At 42.3% G+C, this 19584-nt stretch overlaps 1 long non-coding RNA gene across 2 annotated transcripts in view; it reads right to left on the bottom strand.

Annotated features, from left to right (window-relative positions):
* LOC117282901 overlaps window positions 1-19584 on the bottom strand; it is a 442344-nt gene that overhangs the window by 250799 nt on the left and 171961 nt on the right. For both annotated transcript variants that reach the window (XR_004513810.1, XR_004513811.1), the window contains exon 3: window positions 3343-3527. This is a non-coding gene — a long non-coding RNA (uncharacterized LOC117282901). The remainder of the gene's footprint in view (window positions 1-3342; window positions 3528-19584) is intronic.

Below are 19584 nucleotides of genomic sequence, written 5' to 3'. Positions count from 1 at the left end.
AAAGTTAGCGACATCTGATCGGAAATGACCAAATCAAATTTTGGAACCCTGCACGAATGCAGATGAACTCCCCTCCTATTTAACAGACAGACTTCGCACTCTCCCACCACCTGGTTCTTCCAGGACGGTCAGTCACTTCCTAGACACGCAGGTACTGCGAAACCCAGCGTCACCAGACGTGTAAGTAAGCAGGACCCTATAAGTATACCCATAAAACAAGAAAAAGACTTTTATACTCATAGGAACAATTCACATGCGTTACAGAAAACTGAACTATTCATTAAGCATAACCATGAAACCAGTAAAACCAGTCCCCGTTCCGTAACGTACTAACAACAATGTCAGCAGGAACTCACGCTAACAGTAGAAAAAAGGAAAACATGTGGACAGATGGAGAGTGTTCAGTGACCCACACTCACGCAAACCGTTCAATATTTACAACTTCAGAATAAGACCTGCAACATCAGACAAGAGACAAAAAGCCACCTAATTGTAGAATACAGAATGTGATGAAAGGGCTGCAGGCTTGAAAGGGGTACAGCACTCACTTAAATGAGCAAACCAATCCCAGTCAACATACGTCCAGAAATCAATGCCTGCTGAGATATGGGAGAAGTTTCAAGAAGATCACGTATTGAGGAGTGTGGAAGGAGATCCCGGAACCGGTGTGCGAACAACTGCAGGTGCTGGAAATATCGGCAATCCCCTTGTCTGGAGAATTCTCCATGAACAATCACTTTACTCTTCCACATTCAGCGAGAGCAAAGCCCCGCTCCTCCTGATCAACGAACAAGGGTGGGGTTTCACAAATGCAAAATGCTTTGTAAGCACACGGTTTTTGTTTACATGTTGTTTACTTATGAGGCGGGATTCACAAAGGAGGGTGTTATAAACTTTCACAACACCCATTTCCGGGTGGATGACAATTCCCACACCACAGTGGCATCAGGACATGAACGTCGATTATGTCAGTCAAAAATTTGTTTTTTTCTTCTTGTTTTTGCCTCTACCGATTTGAATATTTGTTATTATTTTAAATTTCCTATTGTCTTTTTGTGGTTATTTCAATTTAGTTCTCTTTTTATGTATTAGCTTGGTAAATTTTAACACACTGTTTGACGTAATGCGCTTGTTGATCAAGGCTGCTTTTGCTTGCAAAAATGTACAACTTTTTTGCTGCTTATAACACTGGTCTGACGTATTATTCGAAACATTAGATTTAGTTTTTAAGATTTCCGCGAATAATCTGGAACAGGTTTAGAAAGAAATTCATTTTTTTCAGCTTCTTTAACATTTACTCTCTATTCCTATAATTCCCTAAAGGAAACCACCATCCAGATAAGTTCAGAGGTTCATTAGTACTTATCTGTTAAAACTGACGGACACAACTTCCAAAGAACCACAGAAGAGAACACTTGAAGCAGCTAAGTAAAGGTCCTGTAATAGGATTACCTTATTATAATAGAGACTGTTAGCTTCCCCCAGAAGCCAGGGTCCTTATGAAAATGAAGACAAAGGTTCCCGTTCTTGCTAGTGGCTAATTATGTTCTCATCTGAACTTTATGGGTTTAAGGCTCGAAATATATCATTGTCGAGAATTGCTAATGGGGCGAATTAAAGCTCTAAGCATTCGTGCAAGGCGAAACCCCAATTATGTGAAGTGTCTTCCAAGATTTAGATCTCAAAGCAGTGAAAAAGCGGCATGCGGGGGACTGAACCTCACGATTGAGTGATCATTGAATAACTTCAGAATAGTCTTCAGAAACTTAGAGCATACAGTTTCAAATGCATTGGTAAAGTATTTATGTATACATACTGAGTTCATACGAACATAGAATGTGGCAGTTTGGACTTATTTTACTAATATAATATTCTTTTCTCTCGTTCCCACTTTGGAGCATAGAGCTGATTTTCAGTTTCATGATCATTTTACAGACAGTAGGAGTCCTTGGACGGGCGATCAGCTCGTCGCAAGGCCTCTACATAAACACAGAATAAATTCATACACACACTAAACATACATGCTTTGTGTGGGATTCCAACCCTAGATCTTGGCTTCCGAACGAGCGAAGATGAGTACATGCCTTAGACCGCTCGGCTGCCATGAGTGGCAATACAATAATTCAGAGACTGAGTAATAATTTGAGAACCCTCAGGCGAGATAGCTCTTATGATAGTTAGACGTCTAGCAGGTTACCTTAGACACAGAAGTAGCCTATAGAACGTTAATGCACTCCAGCCTCTATGGTAGAACATTTTAATAGTAAATAACATTCACGACGGTGTGTGGAGTAGCCTATTGGAGGTCAATCTCAAGCATCTTTAACGAGATAGATACTTAGCTTTGTGCTGTGTCCAACTTATCTCCAATAAAAGAACTTCTAGTGCCTTTTGCGACTGTTACACACTAACTGCACATTATGTACATATGCTAACATTTATGACACTTAGAAAATCTTAAATTTGTTTCCGTGACTTCCCATTTTGCTCAATAATATGCCTTTTCTCGGATACAAAAAGCGAAACCACTTCCTTCGAATTTATGATAAAATGTGAATAGGGCTTTCATTATGGGCTGCCCCTGGAGTTCATATGGAGAAGGCAAGTGTGAAGTTGCGGTAAGGGACGTATCCTTTCAGGGATACACAGACGGTCAACTAGAGCAGCGGTGATGAAATGTTTAATGTTTCAGTGACCGGAAACAAACAGCTAATTATCATATAACCTGTGCTTTTTCTAACACTCTTCAGTACAATAATTCGAACTGCCTATGAACAGAAGGCTAGAGAGCAAACAGAAGTCCGTACACATATTTATTTTTATATATACTAAGCTAAAATATTAGGTAAAAAAAAAGCTATCTCTGTAACAGGCAGTGGAGGCCCATAGGGTTGTGAAACGTCGAGGCTCCCCAATTATCTAGAAAATTGGCTCACAGACGGCGATGAGGTTGTCAGCCTTATGAGCCGGGAGGCCCTTACCACCGAAAGATTCCTGGTACTCATTTCTGTTAGAGGCCGAGACGACCCCAGGGCCATAATGCGGCTAGAAGGTTTAGATCATCTGAAAAATGCAATAAACTCATCGAAAACTGAGACCGCGAACTTCTGGCATGTAGCATAATGCCTCAATCAACTATGGTACCGCTGCCCCAAACTAGAAACATGGAAACTAATTTAAAAACGAAAACACATTGAAATCTGTTGTATAAATGTCACTGGAAATGAACTGTTTTAAATACAAAATGAAGATGAATGTAAAGTTGTTCCTGTTCTTAACTAATTAAGAACCATGCCACAAAGAGATACTAGGGCGTAGAGGTATACATTCAATATTCCTTACCTCGGCTCTAGTTGTAGGTGTGGTCAGCTCCACGCCACGTCCGCTTATCTCCAGGGAAAGAATCGACGGCAGCCAATTTATATAAGGCTGGGTAGGCTCCAGAGTCGATCTTGCACCTGCCAAGAATCAAACTCCAGTAATCCAGCTTGTAGCTATTTGCTATACCGACTGAGCTGTCCTGGCTCCTGAAATAATGAACAGAAACCATTAAGTCACCGACGAGCTTAAAAATTTGTATGTAGTGGCAGTTGGCAGACATAGGCTTTGACGAAGAATATCTTTCTTTTAAACACTTGATTTTTCTAGGAAAAGTATTCCAAGATGGAACTTGAAGTACACAACGCAAAAGAGAAAAGAAAATTCACTCAGGACTGACGGTGGGAAACATTTTATAAGTTCCAAGAAAATTACAGGAAAGTATGCGAGGAAATTATGCAACTTGTAGACGTCTTAATGAGTTGCTAGAGCATGGGTTCACTTTAGTGAGAAGTTGTGTTACCTGCGAATATCTTCCATATATCTGAAATTGAAATAAGATGAAAGACATGGAGTTGCGTAAGTTCGGGTTACACTCGTGCAGCAACTTATTGGGCTTCTCATAGTACTGAGAGCGGGTGTTGCGCTCGTATTCCTCTGTAACATGACTGAAGACTGGGTCGTGGAAAATATATTGCAGGAGCAAACCACTTCCTGTGTGTCAAGTCAGGAAGGAAGCAATTCCCTATTTGCATTGAAGATATTCCTTTGACGTATATATTGAAATTTCAAAACCGTCTTAAGGGTTTTAGTACTCTGACTGCAGTTTAAAACTGAAAATTCTGTGAGAAATTTTTCTATTTTTAATATATATAACTGGGCACGCGGTAGCGTAGTTTGTTGAGACACTACGCTATAAGCATGAAGGTCGCGGGTTCGATTCCCGAAGAGGTAACTGGACTTTTCAATTAACCAATTCCTTCCAACCGCACTACGGCTCTGTCGTCGACTCAACCTCTAAAGGAATAAGTACCAACAATCTTGCTGGGGGTCAAGGGCGGGCGGCGCGTAAGGCTGACCTCACTGCCATCTGTCTACAAAATGTGGGAGCCACGGCATCTCACAACCCTATGGGCCTCCTTCTCCACGGTCTGTTACAGGGATAGCTTTAACTTTTACATATACGGGTATATATATATGAAATTGTCAAGTGTCCTGTCAGTACATCTGTCTGTTCACGTGTCCGTCTGCTGCATCACGAATATTTGAGACAATTTAAACTGAAATTAAGAATTTACACACAGTGTTGTTGAAAAAAAGACACCGCTATTCTGAAAAAGTGATCAGTTTTCCTGGAGTTTTCCCACATTTTCGCATTTTCTAAACAGTCGCAGAGAAAATGTAGTGGGGGAAATTTGAGTTTCTTGCATGTGTTCAAACACACCCTTGAGTTTCCAGTTTTAAACTAAAACATATTTCTATGTAGCAATTCCATTCTATAAATATTAAATCACTAAAGAGGAAGACAAAATATTTGTTTTAATTATCCCGTATCGTTGAAACTGACATTAATGACAGGTATTTATTTTACCAGAATATTTGTTTTAATTACATGAATCGTTTATCTGTGACATCAACGATAGGTATATATTTTTTTAAAACTGGAAGAGAGAGAAATAATATGAAATATTAAATTTATGTTTTTCCACGAATGCTAATAATATTTAACTTTTTCATAAAATAGGGGATGGGCCGTTGAGGCCATTAAGGTTTTGAGACGTCGAGGCTCCCACATTTTCTAGGCAATCGGCTCACAGATGGCGGTGAGGTTGTCAGCCTTACGCGCCTACCGCCCTTTATACCCCAGGAAGATTTCTGGTACTCATTTCTGTTAGAGGCTGAGTCGACCCCAGGGCCATAGTGAGGCTGGGAGGAGTAGGTAAATTGAAAAATCCTCATGACCTAATTGGAACCGACGCCGCTTCTAGCATAGTACCTTATATCTGCTCTCAAAGGCCTCAAAAATTGTAAATGTTTAAAGTTACGGTCATAGTAATTGTATGTTAATTTGCTTTTATATATTAATCAATTTTTTTCTTGAACGCTTATTTTCATTTCGCGGAAGACCATTTGGTGAAAACAGTGGTTTGAAATTGGATCTCGAGAAATTCCCGTTTTATTTGAGACACGTTTCTTTACGGCCAGTAATTAAAGGCACTTCTCTAGTTATAGCACTGCCCAAGTGTGCGCTTCCTCCACTTTAAGACTGGGAAACACGGGGTTGTGGTCAGCTAGGGTCCGAGGAAAAGTGGGCGTAGTGTACTGTCCACTGCGAAAACATTTGGCCTCATGTCGCGTCACATAATGTATTACTTAGCGTTTTTCAATTATTCCGTATTTATACGTTTATTTCACATAATTAGTTTACGTAAAGGTGTACACTGCCGGTCACGGTAGCCGAGCGGTCTAAGGCATGTACTGTCTTCGCTCGCCTGGAAACCGGGACCATGGGTTCGAATCCCACTAAGGGCATGGATGTTTGTGTGCGTTTTTCTGTGTTTGTGTACAGGTAGAGGCCTTGCGATGAGCTGATCACTCGTCCAAGGAGTCCTACCGNGGAATGAAAATGACGTTACATACGAGGTTGATGCATTTGTGCATGTCGTACTAAGCAAGGTATAAAAACAGTTGCTTTATGAGGAATTAGTTCGTACCATTGAATATTTGACGCAATAGACAAGGTGTCGCAGAAACCGATGTTGCTATAACCAAGTTTTACTGTATATCATACTTGTGTGACGTCATCACACGCCTAGCACACCTCACAGAGCCGGAGAAGCGATGACCGCACAGTGCAAAGTAGGATATTCATACAATGCACTGCTGTCTCATTAATGGATTGGTACCTTCTACAGGTTAAATGCCCGATGTAACTCCACCTGGTTCTTAAGTTTAAAATAAACAAAGCGCCGCCATTGCGCAGTATCGATGAGCATGTCAGTTCATCGGTCACATATCGGTCTTATGTTTCAAAAATCCCGGGTTCGATGTGCTGTCAGAGAACCGAAATTCAGAATAATTTTCTTGTACTTATTTATTCAGCCCGCGCTTTAAACACACAAGAACACCTACAGATTCAGAGGTTCGGGTTCGAATCCAGGCGCTACCAGATTTTCTGAGAGGTAGTGGGTCTGGAACGGGGTCCACTTGGCCTCGTGAGGATAATTGAGGAGACATTTCAAGGAAATAGCGGCTCCGGTCTAGAAAACCGAAATTAACGGCCATAGGTATCTGTTGCGTTGACCCCGTGACACCTTCTATCCGCTAATGTTGGCATTAACTTCGTCGACAAGCGGCGGTCGCTCGGTCGGTATAGTTCGCTTCCAGACTACAAACCATTGAGTTTTTTTATAGCCAGTCTGCCGGCAGAGATTCAACCCAAGTACCTCTGAATACGATGCAGGGGTGATATTACTACACCATTTCTTTCAGCTTATCAGTGAAGGTTAATGTCCTCTGAAATGTGACTCCTAGTATTATGGTAATTACGCCGATTCGGCACACATTACTGTCTCCATCTTCAGGTCTGCTTTCACAGTCTGTAACCTAACGATTTAACAGTATATTTCTTCGAAATATCAGTAACGTTCTACCATACAACATGGCTTCCGATCTTAGAAGAAAATAAGATTCAATTTGGAATTTCATGTGTCTTTCCAAATATAAGTCTCTTACGAGCCAGCTCAAGAGACATTCCTCTAAGTGAAAGCTGAAATATCAGGCAGTGACAGGCCGTCTTTTATTGATTCAGTAGAACGGAGGAGCTCAGGGCACGGACAAAGTCAGAGAACAGGACAAGGGCTTCATAAGGGATTCCCAAGGGAATGTTGCAGGCTCTGGAAAATTTCTCTTTTCTCAGCGGAGAAACAGTGCACAGGATACAGCCCAAGTATTTCCATTTCTGACCCAGATCGCAAATACGAGAAACATATAGCATTAACACAATGTAGGCCCCTGTTAAAACGAGTAGCGCCCCATTCCCTTTTTATAAGTTGTCTGAGTTCACCGCTGGGGTCACAATTTAGACTGCGGTCCTGTGCAATCTGGCAGGTGTTTACCAACAATTCGAAGTAACATAATAGTATCCCTTAGTCTTCGTGTCTACTACTTTCCTTTTTCTTTTTCTTTCTCCTTCTCTTCTTTAAATTCTCCCAGTGCTTCTTTATTTTATTCGTTCCTATTCCTTTCTTCTTTTGCGTCTTCTTCTTCCCCCCCCTCCAGTTTTTTCATTTTCCTACGCATCTTCAGCTTTAATTTCCTCTCTTTCTCCTTCATTTATTTCTAACGTTATATTTCTCTTTCTTTGTTCCTCATGCCTCTTCCACTTCAGATTAAAGGTTCGGCCACAGAGAGCGCTACGTACGCGACGCACGCTATGCACGCTATGTTCGCTATACTAACAGAAAAATATCTTCCTTTATTGCCAATGTGACTGGCCATACAGACTTCCGTACGTTACGTACGCTATGTTCCCTATGTTACCTGCGTCGCAGAGTGTACACAGCGTACGTAGCGTACGTAGCGAACATAGCGTAGCGCTCTGTGTGGCCGAACCTTAATAGCCATGCATATAGAGGCCGCTGGAATTCAGAACCGACATAAAATAATATCTGTCCACTGCAGAAACATTCATTTGAATCACAAGTGAATGCATTTCTACGCAATTACTTTCTTCATTTGACGACTTACATTATTGTCTTTGAATAGAACATGGTTTTCTGCTCAGCATTTACATTTCATCCCTTGTGGTCGGAATTTCCATGACATATGTACCATACTGATGATAAGCAATGGGATAAAAGTCAAAGGATACTTATATTTCAAAGGTCGGTTCCACACCAATCCCTTTAACACACCTGTATAATAATTATATCATATCCAACATACTAATTGGAACGTCATTACTGTATATCGCATTCCTAATGTCTTAAGCACCAGAAAGTTGTCATAAGAGTCCAAGTAAAATATAAATTTTCATTATAACATTATAGTCAGGGGATGGAGTTTAGGGTAATTGGAGAATAACAATTACAAGAATTTAGTGATGAATATTTTTTGCAGATTTTCTTGCACATGTATTCTGAATTCTGTGGATTTGACCTCACAGCCTCACACCGCCACATCACCGTAAAAAGTGTAACATGAACCGAGACGTCGAGGCACCCACATTTTATAGACAATCGATTCACAGATGATGTTAAGTTTGTCAGCCTTACGCGCCGGCCGCCTTTTACAGTCCAGGAAAATTCCTGGTGCTCATTTCTCTTAGAGGCTGAGTCGACGCCAGGGCCATAGTGCGGCTGGAAGGTTAGATTAGGCCAACTGAAAAATGCAATGAACTCATCGGGAATTGAAGCCGCGTCCTTCTGGCTTGTAGTGCCTCATCAACTACGCTACCGCATGACCCCTCAAATTTATCCTAAAACTCGTTAAATAAATGTGTGTATCATTACTTAGCCAATGGACTGAAGTCTTGAGGTTTTCTAGTGCTTTTACTATTCCTTCATATAGGGGGGTTTCATAAAAACCAGACGTGGTAGATGATCCGGGATTCTGGGCTCCGAACAGAGGTTGCACTACACTAAAATGGCCTGAAACAAATTCCGTGCCAAGGAAATATGCTGCATAAAAGGGGCGGTCTTTTGGGGAAATTTCGCTGCACACAGCAAAGGTATAGTGAGAAAGATGGAATAAACAATGAAATTGGACTTTAAAGCAGGCAGTGGTGTCCCGAGATGAAGAACTACGCCGGGGCTTACCAACAAAGACTGGGTAAATATCAAAGCTCCTTCAGAACAGCCGATGTCCGGTTCTGACTGGATTATGGCACTCCCGAGTAAAAGTCAGAAACATTAGTGCTTAACTAATATAATAGACAAAATCACATATACATAGCGCGCACAGTTACAAATATATAAAAAAGTAAAGTAAAGCTATCCCTGTAACACGCCGTGGAGGCCCATAGGGTTGTGAGACGTTGAGGGGCCCACATTATCTAGACAATCAGCTCACAGATCGCGGTAAGGTTGTCAGCCCTACGTGCCGGCCACCCTTTACCTCCAAGAATAGAAGCAATAATAAAACGTTCTTTTGTGAAATAATATTATTAAATATAACAGAAGTGTCTATCTTTGGAACTCTCCTAGACAATTGAAGTTTATTCTCAAACAAGCGCCTAAATAATGCAAAATTTCTTAACAATACATTCAGCATATAATGTAGAATATATGAGAATATAGATTAGATTTATACACAATATATATTGTGACCTGAACACCCATTGCTAGGCAACGACTCAATGAACACATTACCGTGAAGCGTAAGCGTGCAACCGAAGCACGTCCATTGCTAAGTAACGGAGGAGTAAACACTCCTCCTCAAGAATATAGGCTGTTTTCTGCATGGTCCATGCAAAATGGTTATAAAGAAGTGTTCGACAGGACAGAGTAGTAGTCGAGAAGTGAAAAGTCGAGTTTTTGGACGTCAGGCTGCCGGGATATGAGCCTGGAAGCACAGGAATTGAATTGAGTCGAGTCTTCGGAATTCACAGCTGCAGAAATGGCAAGAAAGGAATTAGACTGTGACAAGGTTTCACGAGTGAGTTCAAGTGATAGTGAGACTGTGATAAATCCGTTGCCAGGATAGGACATGTGAAGTCTGAGGACCCTAGTGCGTGTGTAACGGTGAACTGTAAAGTATGTAGAATAGCGATAGCGCTGTAATTGTCTATAGTCTTGAACTTTGTGAATGTATAAGGTGTCAATAAATCCAATCATCCAATCCATAACCATCTTATATGTCATCCTACATGTGAGAATATGTAAATTCATCTTATTTATTTATTTAATATAAAACTGGAGAAAAGCGTGGTAAATTTAAGCCAATGTGATAGCAGTTCCATTGAGCTTTGAGGTCAATAATTGTCATAGGCGTGAGGATTTATATCCACCACACGAAAGTATACAATGTCGGATACTGGAACATCTTAGGTTGCGCCATATTATAACATCCCTTTAACCAATCTGATAAGCCTTAACAGTTTAACGTGCTGTTAACACTATTATCCTAACGTGGTGAAGCCGACCATTAGACGCTGAAGAGGGGGACCGTACGCGAGACCGCAAGCTAATGACAGTGCTGCTTACTGCGGGAGAATTTCGCAGCTGACGTCCATATAACTGGCTCACCATCCTCACGTCCCTCCGTGCTACTTCGCATGTCTTACAATCCACCTGACTTCCCACAGTTCGCCCTTATACGTGAAGGTCCTAGACAGCACTTCTGCGCAGCGCTTCATGGGTCGCAGCGCCCGCAGTGACACGTACGTCAATGCAAACAGCACACGCCACTCTGCAACTGCATGCAGAATTTATATTTTAATGCATTAAATTCCGTCTCCGACAAAAATCGTCATTTTACTCCATAAAGTCGACTGTGAGGTCTTCCTCAAACAGTAGTTTTCTTTCTTACTTTCTTGGGGTGGGTTGAGACTGAGTCCACTTGGTACGTCCGCCACTAACTGGCCTATTGTACCAGTCCCGCATGATAGATGATGAGTGTGGAGCAGTCGGTGGAATGAGAATTGGCAGGGGAAAAAGAAGTACTCGGAGAAAATCTACCCCAGTGTCACTTTGTCTAGCACAAATCCCACATGACCTGACCTGGGATCGAACCCGGGGCTACGCCGTGGGAAGCCGGCGAGTACCCGCCTGAGCTATGACCCGGCGTCCATAGAAAATAACTCAGCCAGACAAAAGTTTGCCTGCTCTTCTGGGGATACCGAACGCGTACAACCGTGTTCAAAAAGCTATTGCAATATTCAATATTCTCTGTTGGGACAATTGACAAAATCATGCTGTGTTTACAAAAATCCTCTCTGGGTACGAATGTCATTTCATACACAACACACTTGCTTACTCATGGAGCTGAGCCCGTCTTGAGGAGAAGCCAAATCTGCAGCTGCTCAAGAATTTATCAGCATTTAATGGGACCCGAAGGTTCATTACTGTGTTCATGAGAGCCCTCCACTGGTTCCTATCCTGAGCCAGATAAATCCAATCCATACACATCCTATCCTATCTCTCTAACATCCATTTAATATTGTCCACCCACATACACCTTGGTCTTCCCAATGGTCTCTTTCCTTCTGGCTTTCCCATCCATATCGTATATGCATTTCTCTTCCGCCATTCGTGCTACATGCCTTGCCCATCTCATCCTCCTTGACTTGATCATTCTACTCGTAATTATACTTGGAGAAGAGTAAAAGTCATGAAGCTCCTCATTGTGCAGTCTTCTCCAACCTCCTGTCATTTCATCCCTCTTAGACCCAAATATTCTCCTTAACACCCTGTATACACAACACACATGGTGCGAATAGGTTATGTATGGAGTAAGAATTTTACTATGCAATTATAGAATGTACCGGTCACGGTAGCCGAGCGGTCTAAGGCATGTACTGTCTTCGCTGGCTTGGAAACCGGGATCGTGGGTTCGAATCCCACTCAGGGCATGGATGTTTAGTTTGTGTATGTGCGTTTTTCTGTGTTTGTGTACAGGTAGAGGCCTTGCGACGAGCTGATCACCCGCCCAAGGAGTCCTACCGAATGTGTAAGATCTCGAAAAACCGAAGTGAACGGAGTTCATGGAGGTAGGCCTAGGCCCACTGGGGCTTTAGTGCCAAGGAAAAAATATTATATAATGTAGTGTAAGATGGGACGTGTTTCGTTCGAGTGCAAAATCTCTTTGCGTTTGCTGTTAGCTGCTATATGCACAACTAATCTTAGCCTACGTCACTTACTTTGAAAAAATAAAAGGAAGCATATATTTATCCTACCCTAAATTCTAGGCTCATGAGCTAAACTTGCTGTCTGTCTATGCATCTCCCGTTTCTTAGTTTCACGTGTATATGGCCCATGTCGTTTTAAATGAAACTACACACACAGTTGTTCCCTTCCTTGCGTGCTGTTATATGGCAAAAGTTGGGAGCTATTTCTGCTTTTCCAGGTCCCGCGGTGTAAGCTATTTATATCAGTTCTACCTTTCGGTTTGTTGAGTTTTGGAGCATGGAGGGTGCCGAGCTGGAATTGACCCCTTGTGGCAGCTCAGTGTGCCGCTACGTCCGTGGATTTTTCTATGATTTGTTGGGAAAGCTGAAGGACTTACTGGGGCGCCAATCGCCACAAGGCGGTGGTGACTGCAACTCAGTAAGGTGCCTTCTGGTAAGGATATGTAACGGGATGTCTAGTTCAGGCTTGGGTCTGGTAAACTGGAGTTCGTCCCTCGGTCTTAAAGGGCCTTGCTGTAGCAGGGCGGGAGGAACACTATAGCACACACATTCACTCACAATGACAACAGAGTTGGGCACTTCACGGCTGATTTATTAAAGAACACTTACGATGAATTATGTACTGTTAGTACAATGACATATAAATTACTACAGATCCACTTTAATAACGTTAAACTCTTAATGGCAGTTCTTAAGTAGAACTTATAGTGGAAAGTTACACTATGATCTCTTCATAATTTAGCATGTAACATAGTCTAAGAAATTGATCGGCATTAATATGGGAAGGAATTAATGAATTGTGTTTAAGCAACAATTTGAAGTGGAAAAGTCATTAATTGTTTCCATATATGTCTTGGTATCATACAGCCATGGATGCTGACGCGCCTGTAAACCTACTCACACAGAGACACATTCATTCATCTTTCATTCATCAATGGCACTACGGCCCTTTGCTGGCCCTGGCCTCTTCTTCAGTCTCGTAATTCTTCTCACAACACAGACGGTAGGACTCTTTGGACGGGGGATCAGCCCATCGCAAGACCTCTACCTACACACAGGACGACACAAACAAAATAAAGGCATACACAGACATCCATGCCTTGAGTGAGATTCGAAACAAAGATCCCAGCGTTCGAGCGAGCGAAGACAGTTCATGCCTTAAGGTTCGGCCACACAGAGCGCTACGCTATGTTCGCTACGTACGCTACGTACACTGTGTACACTCTGCGACGCAGGTAACATAGGGAACATAACGTACGTAGCGTACGGAAGTCTGTGTGGCCAGTCACATTGGCAATAAAGGGAGATATTTTTCTGTTCGTATAGCGAACATAGCGTACGTAGCGTGCGTCGCGTACCTTGCGCTCTGTGTGGCCGAACCTTTAGACCGCGCGGCCACCGTGATCAGCCATACAAACACATACTGCCTTCATATTAGCCGGTGGGGCTGAGAAAAATCACGATAAATCTGAATGAAGGTACCAGATGTCATGTCCCCAATTCTTAACGAGGTACTTAAACGTTATAGTGCAACTTATTCAGCAAAGCCAACTAAATAAACAAAAATAGGCGTGTGAATGGCTAGGCAGAAAGGTGCCCTATTTAAATGTAGACCGATGTTTGCGGAAAAGTTGGAATTCCCCTGATGCGTTCTCTCTGGAAGTCGACGCCCTCTCGGGATGACATCATCTGTTTGGACGCGAAAGAGACCTTTTCTGCACCCCTCCCACTGTCTGCCCAGTCCACTTTAATTACGTAATACCCCAGTGTTTATGGTGGCTTCGCCTCCAGTCGCCCTAACTAAAGGAGTTGCTTCAGAAACAATGAACTTCACAGCCACACAGACTCTACCATGAACTGCTCTCAGCCGCACCAGTCATGGTTCCTATAACAAAGAATATGCAGAACTCAATCCTTCCCCTCTCCTCTCCAGCGATTGCATCCTCTAACCCCACCTCTCTCTTCTCGGTCATCTACTCCTTCCCATTTTTTCTCGTTCTGTAGTTCTTCTTTCAATTATTTTTTCCGATTCCTCTGGTTCTGTCCGTTTCTCTCCAAGTTTTCCTTCCTCTACTTTTCCCATTTTTTCTTATTTTCCATGCTTCATTCTCCTACTTTTCTCCCTTTTCATTATTTGCCTTCTCGTCTTCCTCTTGGTCCAACTTTTACGTTCTTTCGAAACTGACAGTAGAAAATTTCTGACTTAGAAAGGAGCCTTTGCGTTTGGACTATGCAGAATTCAAACTCTCGGAGTGTAGAGCAGTGAGGGGAAGTGACGCCTGACCTGCACATCTGTGCTTTCAGGACGCCGAAGGAGCTAGAGGGAAATGTTGAGATTCTTCCGATGTTTTATTACAGCGTTTAAAAAAAATGGCTATTCTCATAACGCAATGAACACATATATCTTGTAACCGATCGTATAACTACTGTAGTTGGCAAACAGCCACAAGCTCCGTCCTTCTACGATGTGTCCTGTGTGTTTGCGTGTGTAGGATACACGGTACCAGTGGCTGTAGCAGAAAAGGGGCAAAGGAACAGCCATAAGGGGTGGCTTGCAACATTCTCTGAAACTCGCCGAACAGGAAGATAACTGCAAAGGGTTCCTTCCACCGCGGGGCCGAAAGCTGCAACTACTTAGAGCAGCAGTCTGTGCAGTGAAAGTTCCATCTGTCGCTTAGTATTATGGTTATGCGCCTCAGGTCTCCAGGTTATTACATACGGTAGATATTTGGCAGTTTTGAAGGGCCTTAATTGTACTTCTACTTAATAACATTTAAGGACGGTTTATTATGAAACGTATCTAGGACACAGACAAGAGTTCAGCCATGAAAACGCTCCCTGCGGATTCTGACTACAGCTGATGGACACGTTTAAAGCAGCAATTCGGGAAGCGTCATGCAGCTGCAATGTAGCCAAGCGGCACAACTACTGAAAGTGTCAGCTGGTAGTAGCAGAAGCTACTAAATAATGACGAGTTCCTAACAGAGCTGGTTACCTGACCGTCTGGTAATAAACCCGGAAGATTCAAATCCGATGAAAACAAAACACGCTGTTAGAAACTATCCTGAGCCAGTTTTATCCATCTCACATTCATTTTCTTGCAATGTTTCCATGTACTCCTCGGCCCTCGGGGCAGCAGATTCTTAATAAAGGTTTTTTTATTGCTAATGGGGTGGGACTAAGTCCCTTGTACTGCTTCCAATTCTGGCCTACTGTACCAGCCCCAGATGAAAGGTGAGGGTGATTGTGGAGCAATTGGTGGAATGAAGATTGGCAGGGGAATCCGAAGTACTCGGAGAAAACCTGCCCCAGCGCCACTTTTTCCACCAACAATCCCACTTGACCAGACTCGGGCTCGAACCCGGGCCGCCGTGGTGGGAAGCCAGAGACTAACCCTTTGAGCTATGGCGTGGACTAATAAAGGGGTTACGCAACCCGTTGCTGGGTGACGAGAACACTGTCCCGCGGAAACTGTTAGCCTACGACAATCAACGGTGTTGCATACGCGGTTCGTGCCAAGGAGTTATAAGGAAGACGACTGGGGCAACCGAGTTTGTTCTGTGCGGCAGTATGTGAAGAGAATTCAGTGGAAGGAAGCCGCCATTTAGAGAGGACTTGAGTGCGGAAGCTGAAGAATATTTACTGTTAGAAGCAGTTATCAGGGAACGGGAAAAGAGCGTGTGCTGTGATGATTTATAAAGTGTGGATCAGCGCTGTAAAAACTTGTATTTCGGAGTTCTGTGCATAAGTGGTCACTAAATCCAAGAACCAATCCAAAATCACATTGAGGGGAAATGTTGATGCTGCTGCTAATACTACTACTACTACTACTACTACTACTACTACTACTAATAATAATAATAATAATAATAATAATAATTCAATTATTCAATTCTTCATTTTTTATGTGCCGAGTCAACAGCGGCAAGGCCAATTACAGTCAGAGCACAGGGTAGATACAAGTAATTACAATATGGATAAACACAATATAAAGTCAAAGACAAATTACAGGCAAGCACTGGAGGAAAGCACAATACTGCAGCCAAGTAAACAAACAAACAAATGGTAATAATAGCAATAATAATAATTTCATTAACATAAATCTAAGTGTTATTGAGAACTGAAAAAATAAAACGTATAAATATTTAATTCAGAAATGAAAATAATAATAATAATAATAATAATAATAATAATAATGAACTCTAAAAAATATCTTAAACTTGTACAGAAGATTTCACTTAATTTTTTATCACATCTATGAAACTTTCTGCTATCAGGCCTATATTTTTTTCTTCATTATAATAAAAATTATTCTGGTTTCAGTTCCTTTTCAATTTCAAGTTCACCAAAATTCTTACTTAGTGAAAATCTTACCCACTTTCAGCTTTGAAAGGGCTGGAAAAAAACTCTTTTCCACGCGACATGGACTACTCGGAAAGTTACGACAAACAAAACACAAAACCAAGAAGACTGCGCAGAGCGTAAGCAGGATGTAGTTTTGGCACGAGAAAGATCCCTCGTCAGATACAAGAAGTTAAATGTACACGAAGGAAGATCAAGAAGCTGCGAAGTTTAAGAACAAAGAAAAACATAATAGAAGCTGCTGGCCGAAGTTTGAAAGAAATTAATGTATATTGTAGCCGTGTGGATTTGACGGGTACAAGCAGTTCATATAACACAAACTTCAGAACTTTCTGCATGAAAGAGTCCTCCTTGAGAACGAGTGGCGACTCATCAAAATAAAACGAACTCCGTGGCTTTAGTCCGCAAGCGAACTATACCGACCCAGCGACCGCCGCTTATCGGCGAAGTCAGTGCCAACTTTTGTGGTGAGCGAAACGAATACCCACGGTCGTTAATTTCGGTTTTCTAGACCGGAGCCTCTATTTTGTTGAAATAGCTCCACAATTATCACGAGGCTGAGTGGAATCCGTTCCAGACCAACTCCTCAGATAATCTAGTAGCGCCAGAAATCGAACCCGGGACCTCTGGATCTATAGCCAGGAGCTCTAACCACTAGACCACAGTGGCGGTCCACAATACAGTAACAGAACGACAAAAAAACATTGTGCTCTAATTATTACCCCCAATTTAGCGGCCTCCGTAGTCTAGGGGTAACGTTCTCACCTCATGACTCAAGGTACGCGGGTTAAAACCCGGCGGAGGTCGTAGATTCACGGCACGTACAAGATCATCATGTCTCTAGGAGACCTCTGAGCAAAACTAGGCAAAAAGTTTCCCGCCCAAGTACTTTCCAATGCCTCTGGTAGACAGGGGAAGTATCAGGTACCGAGGGCCGACCTCGTTGGCTGAACGGGGCTGATAGCACACACCAGTACCGGTAGGGTATGGCGACTGGTAGAATATCAAAGGGGGATGTACAATAGATTATTAGTCGCGGTGCATGTGGAAACCCACCCCCTTAATAATAATAATAAATTACTCCCAATTTAGAAATAATTCAATTCAATTCTTTATGCATGTGCACTCTCAAGAGCGAGAGGCCAATTACAGAATAAGAAGCTCACGTCGGACAGTTTATGTTGAAACAGGGACTTAAAAATTAATATTCAACTCTACTGTCATCTCTGCTGCAGTACTGTTGTGAGTTTTCGAAATAATTCTTCTCACACTATAACGATCTCTTTTTGTCAATATTTATTTGCCTTCCCACGATTCGTGTATGCCGACATAACCTTAGAAACTGTAGCTCTCCATACACAGAAGCTCCAGCTACACACGCACCCACGGTCTGCCCTCTTTCAAAGTCGGACAAGTCTCCCAATGTCCGATTCTTTCTCACGGACTGTCATTCAGCAGAATCACTACGCACTAATGCACGTGACAATAATGTATATCCTTCTCCAAAAATCATTGGGACAATTACGTAAAGGGACAGGTGAAGATGGGAAGTGAGGCACGCAGAGAAGAGACGCAAAATACGTGGTGTAACTTTACTCGGAACGGAATTATGGGAAGTGATTTTTGGACTGTTCATGGGGGTAGACCTAGGCCCACTGGGGCTGTAGTGCCAAGGGAAAAGAAAGAAAAAGATTTTTGGACTGTCCTGTGCGTTGACGAGAGAACAATATTAAATGGCATCATCAACATCTAAGGAACAAAGTAGCAGATTTGACCGAACTTGCTCGGATAGAGGCTGCGAGAATATCTCGTGTTAATAGAAATGATCCTTAGGGTGTCCTTATATTTGAGCGGAGTTCTCAAAAAGTCTCCTCTTGTACGTGAGGCTCTTCCGGTTGTCAGAATTTTTATTTGATAATGTCCCCGTGTCTGAAACAACAGTAAAAGTAATACGGAGTGGTTAAGGACGGAAGTTTGATTTATACGCGTTAGGGATGTGACGTAAAGCCCGGAATTCTTCATTTTCTGTCCACTCTACAAAGACCTGGGATCATGCAGACGAAAGACGCACTGTAAATTTATTCTAACTGCTCTCAGAATCCATTAAAATATTATAATATCTTCGTCTTCCTAGTAGTTTCTTTACTTCTGGCTTTACCACCAATATCTTATATGAATTAATGTTTCCACGTTCGTGCTACATGCTCTGCCCATCTTATTCCCCTTAACGTGATCTTTCTACCTACAACTGGTGAAGAATAAAAGTTATAAAGCTCCACATTATGCAGTTTTCTCCAACCTCCTGTCACTTCATCTCTCTTCGGTCCAAATATTCTCTTCAACAGCCTGTTCTCAAACACCCTTATTTATTTTCCTCCCTTAATGTCAGAGACCAAGTTTCACACCCATACAGAACAGTTTATACAAAGAACCGGACCAAGTCCGATGTCCTTTATGATATTTCGTAACAAGCTTATTTTTTGCTGTGAGGAGTTGTTTTGCCCCACTCCCAACCCCCTAGCTGGAAGACCATTTCTTTTCGGCTATACGCGACTGCTTATTCAATATACTCGTATTCGCCGTCTCCTACATCCGCAAACTGAGAACGAGCCATGCCGTGGTGACAAGGAGCCCACTTAACACGGAACAGAAAGTGTAACAAACTTAATCTATGTTATTACTTATAACCTGCGGCGAAATGGGTAAACAATTTGAAACTTTAAATCAAGATGTTTATGTTAACTAGGAGTACAGAATTTTTGCAGGAAAGGCGCGGTTTTGCTTTCGCAAGGCATAAAAGCGACATCACTTCCTTAGCAAGAGGCGTAGTGTTCAGAAGTAGATTAAACTCCACTTTTAACTACAACGTGTAAAGCCAGGGGAGTATTGTTTCAGTCTTCGCACGTCTCTGCAACCAATGATCCAAAGAGGCGAAGTTCCGAAGTTTCTGCTACTGGTCGATAAAACATTTACTGCTCCCAGGTAACAATCTTGTCTTGATGGAAAGTTTAACGGAGTGAAAGAACGGGATTATAAGGAAGAGAAACGGAGGGAGG

The sequence above is a fragment of the Cryptotermes secundus genome, unplaced genomic scaffold (genome assembly GCF_002891405.2).
Source record: "Cryptotermes secundus unplaced genomic scaffold, Csec_1.0 scaffold873, whole genome shotgun sequence".
Lineage (NCBI taxonomy): Eukaryota > Metazoa > Arthropoda > Insecta > Blattodea > Kalotermitidae > Cryptotermes > Cryptotermes secundus.
The sequence above is the reverse complement of the archived record's forward strand: the minus strand, read 5'-3'. Positions and strand labels throughout refer to the sequence as shown.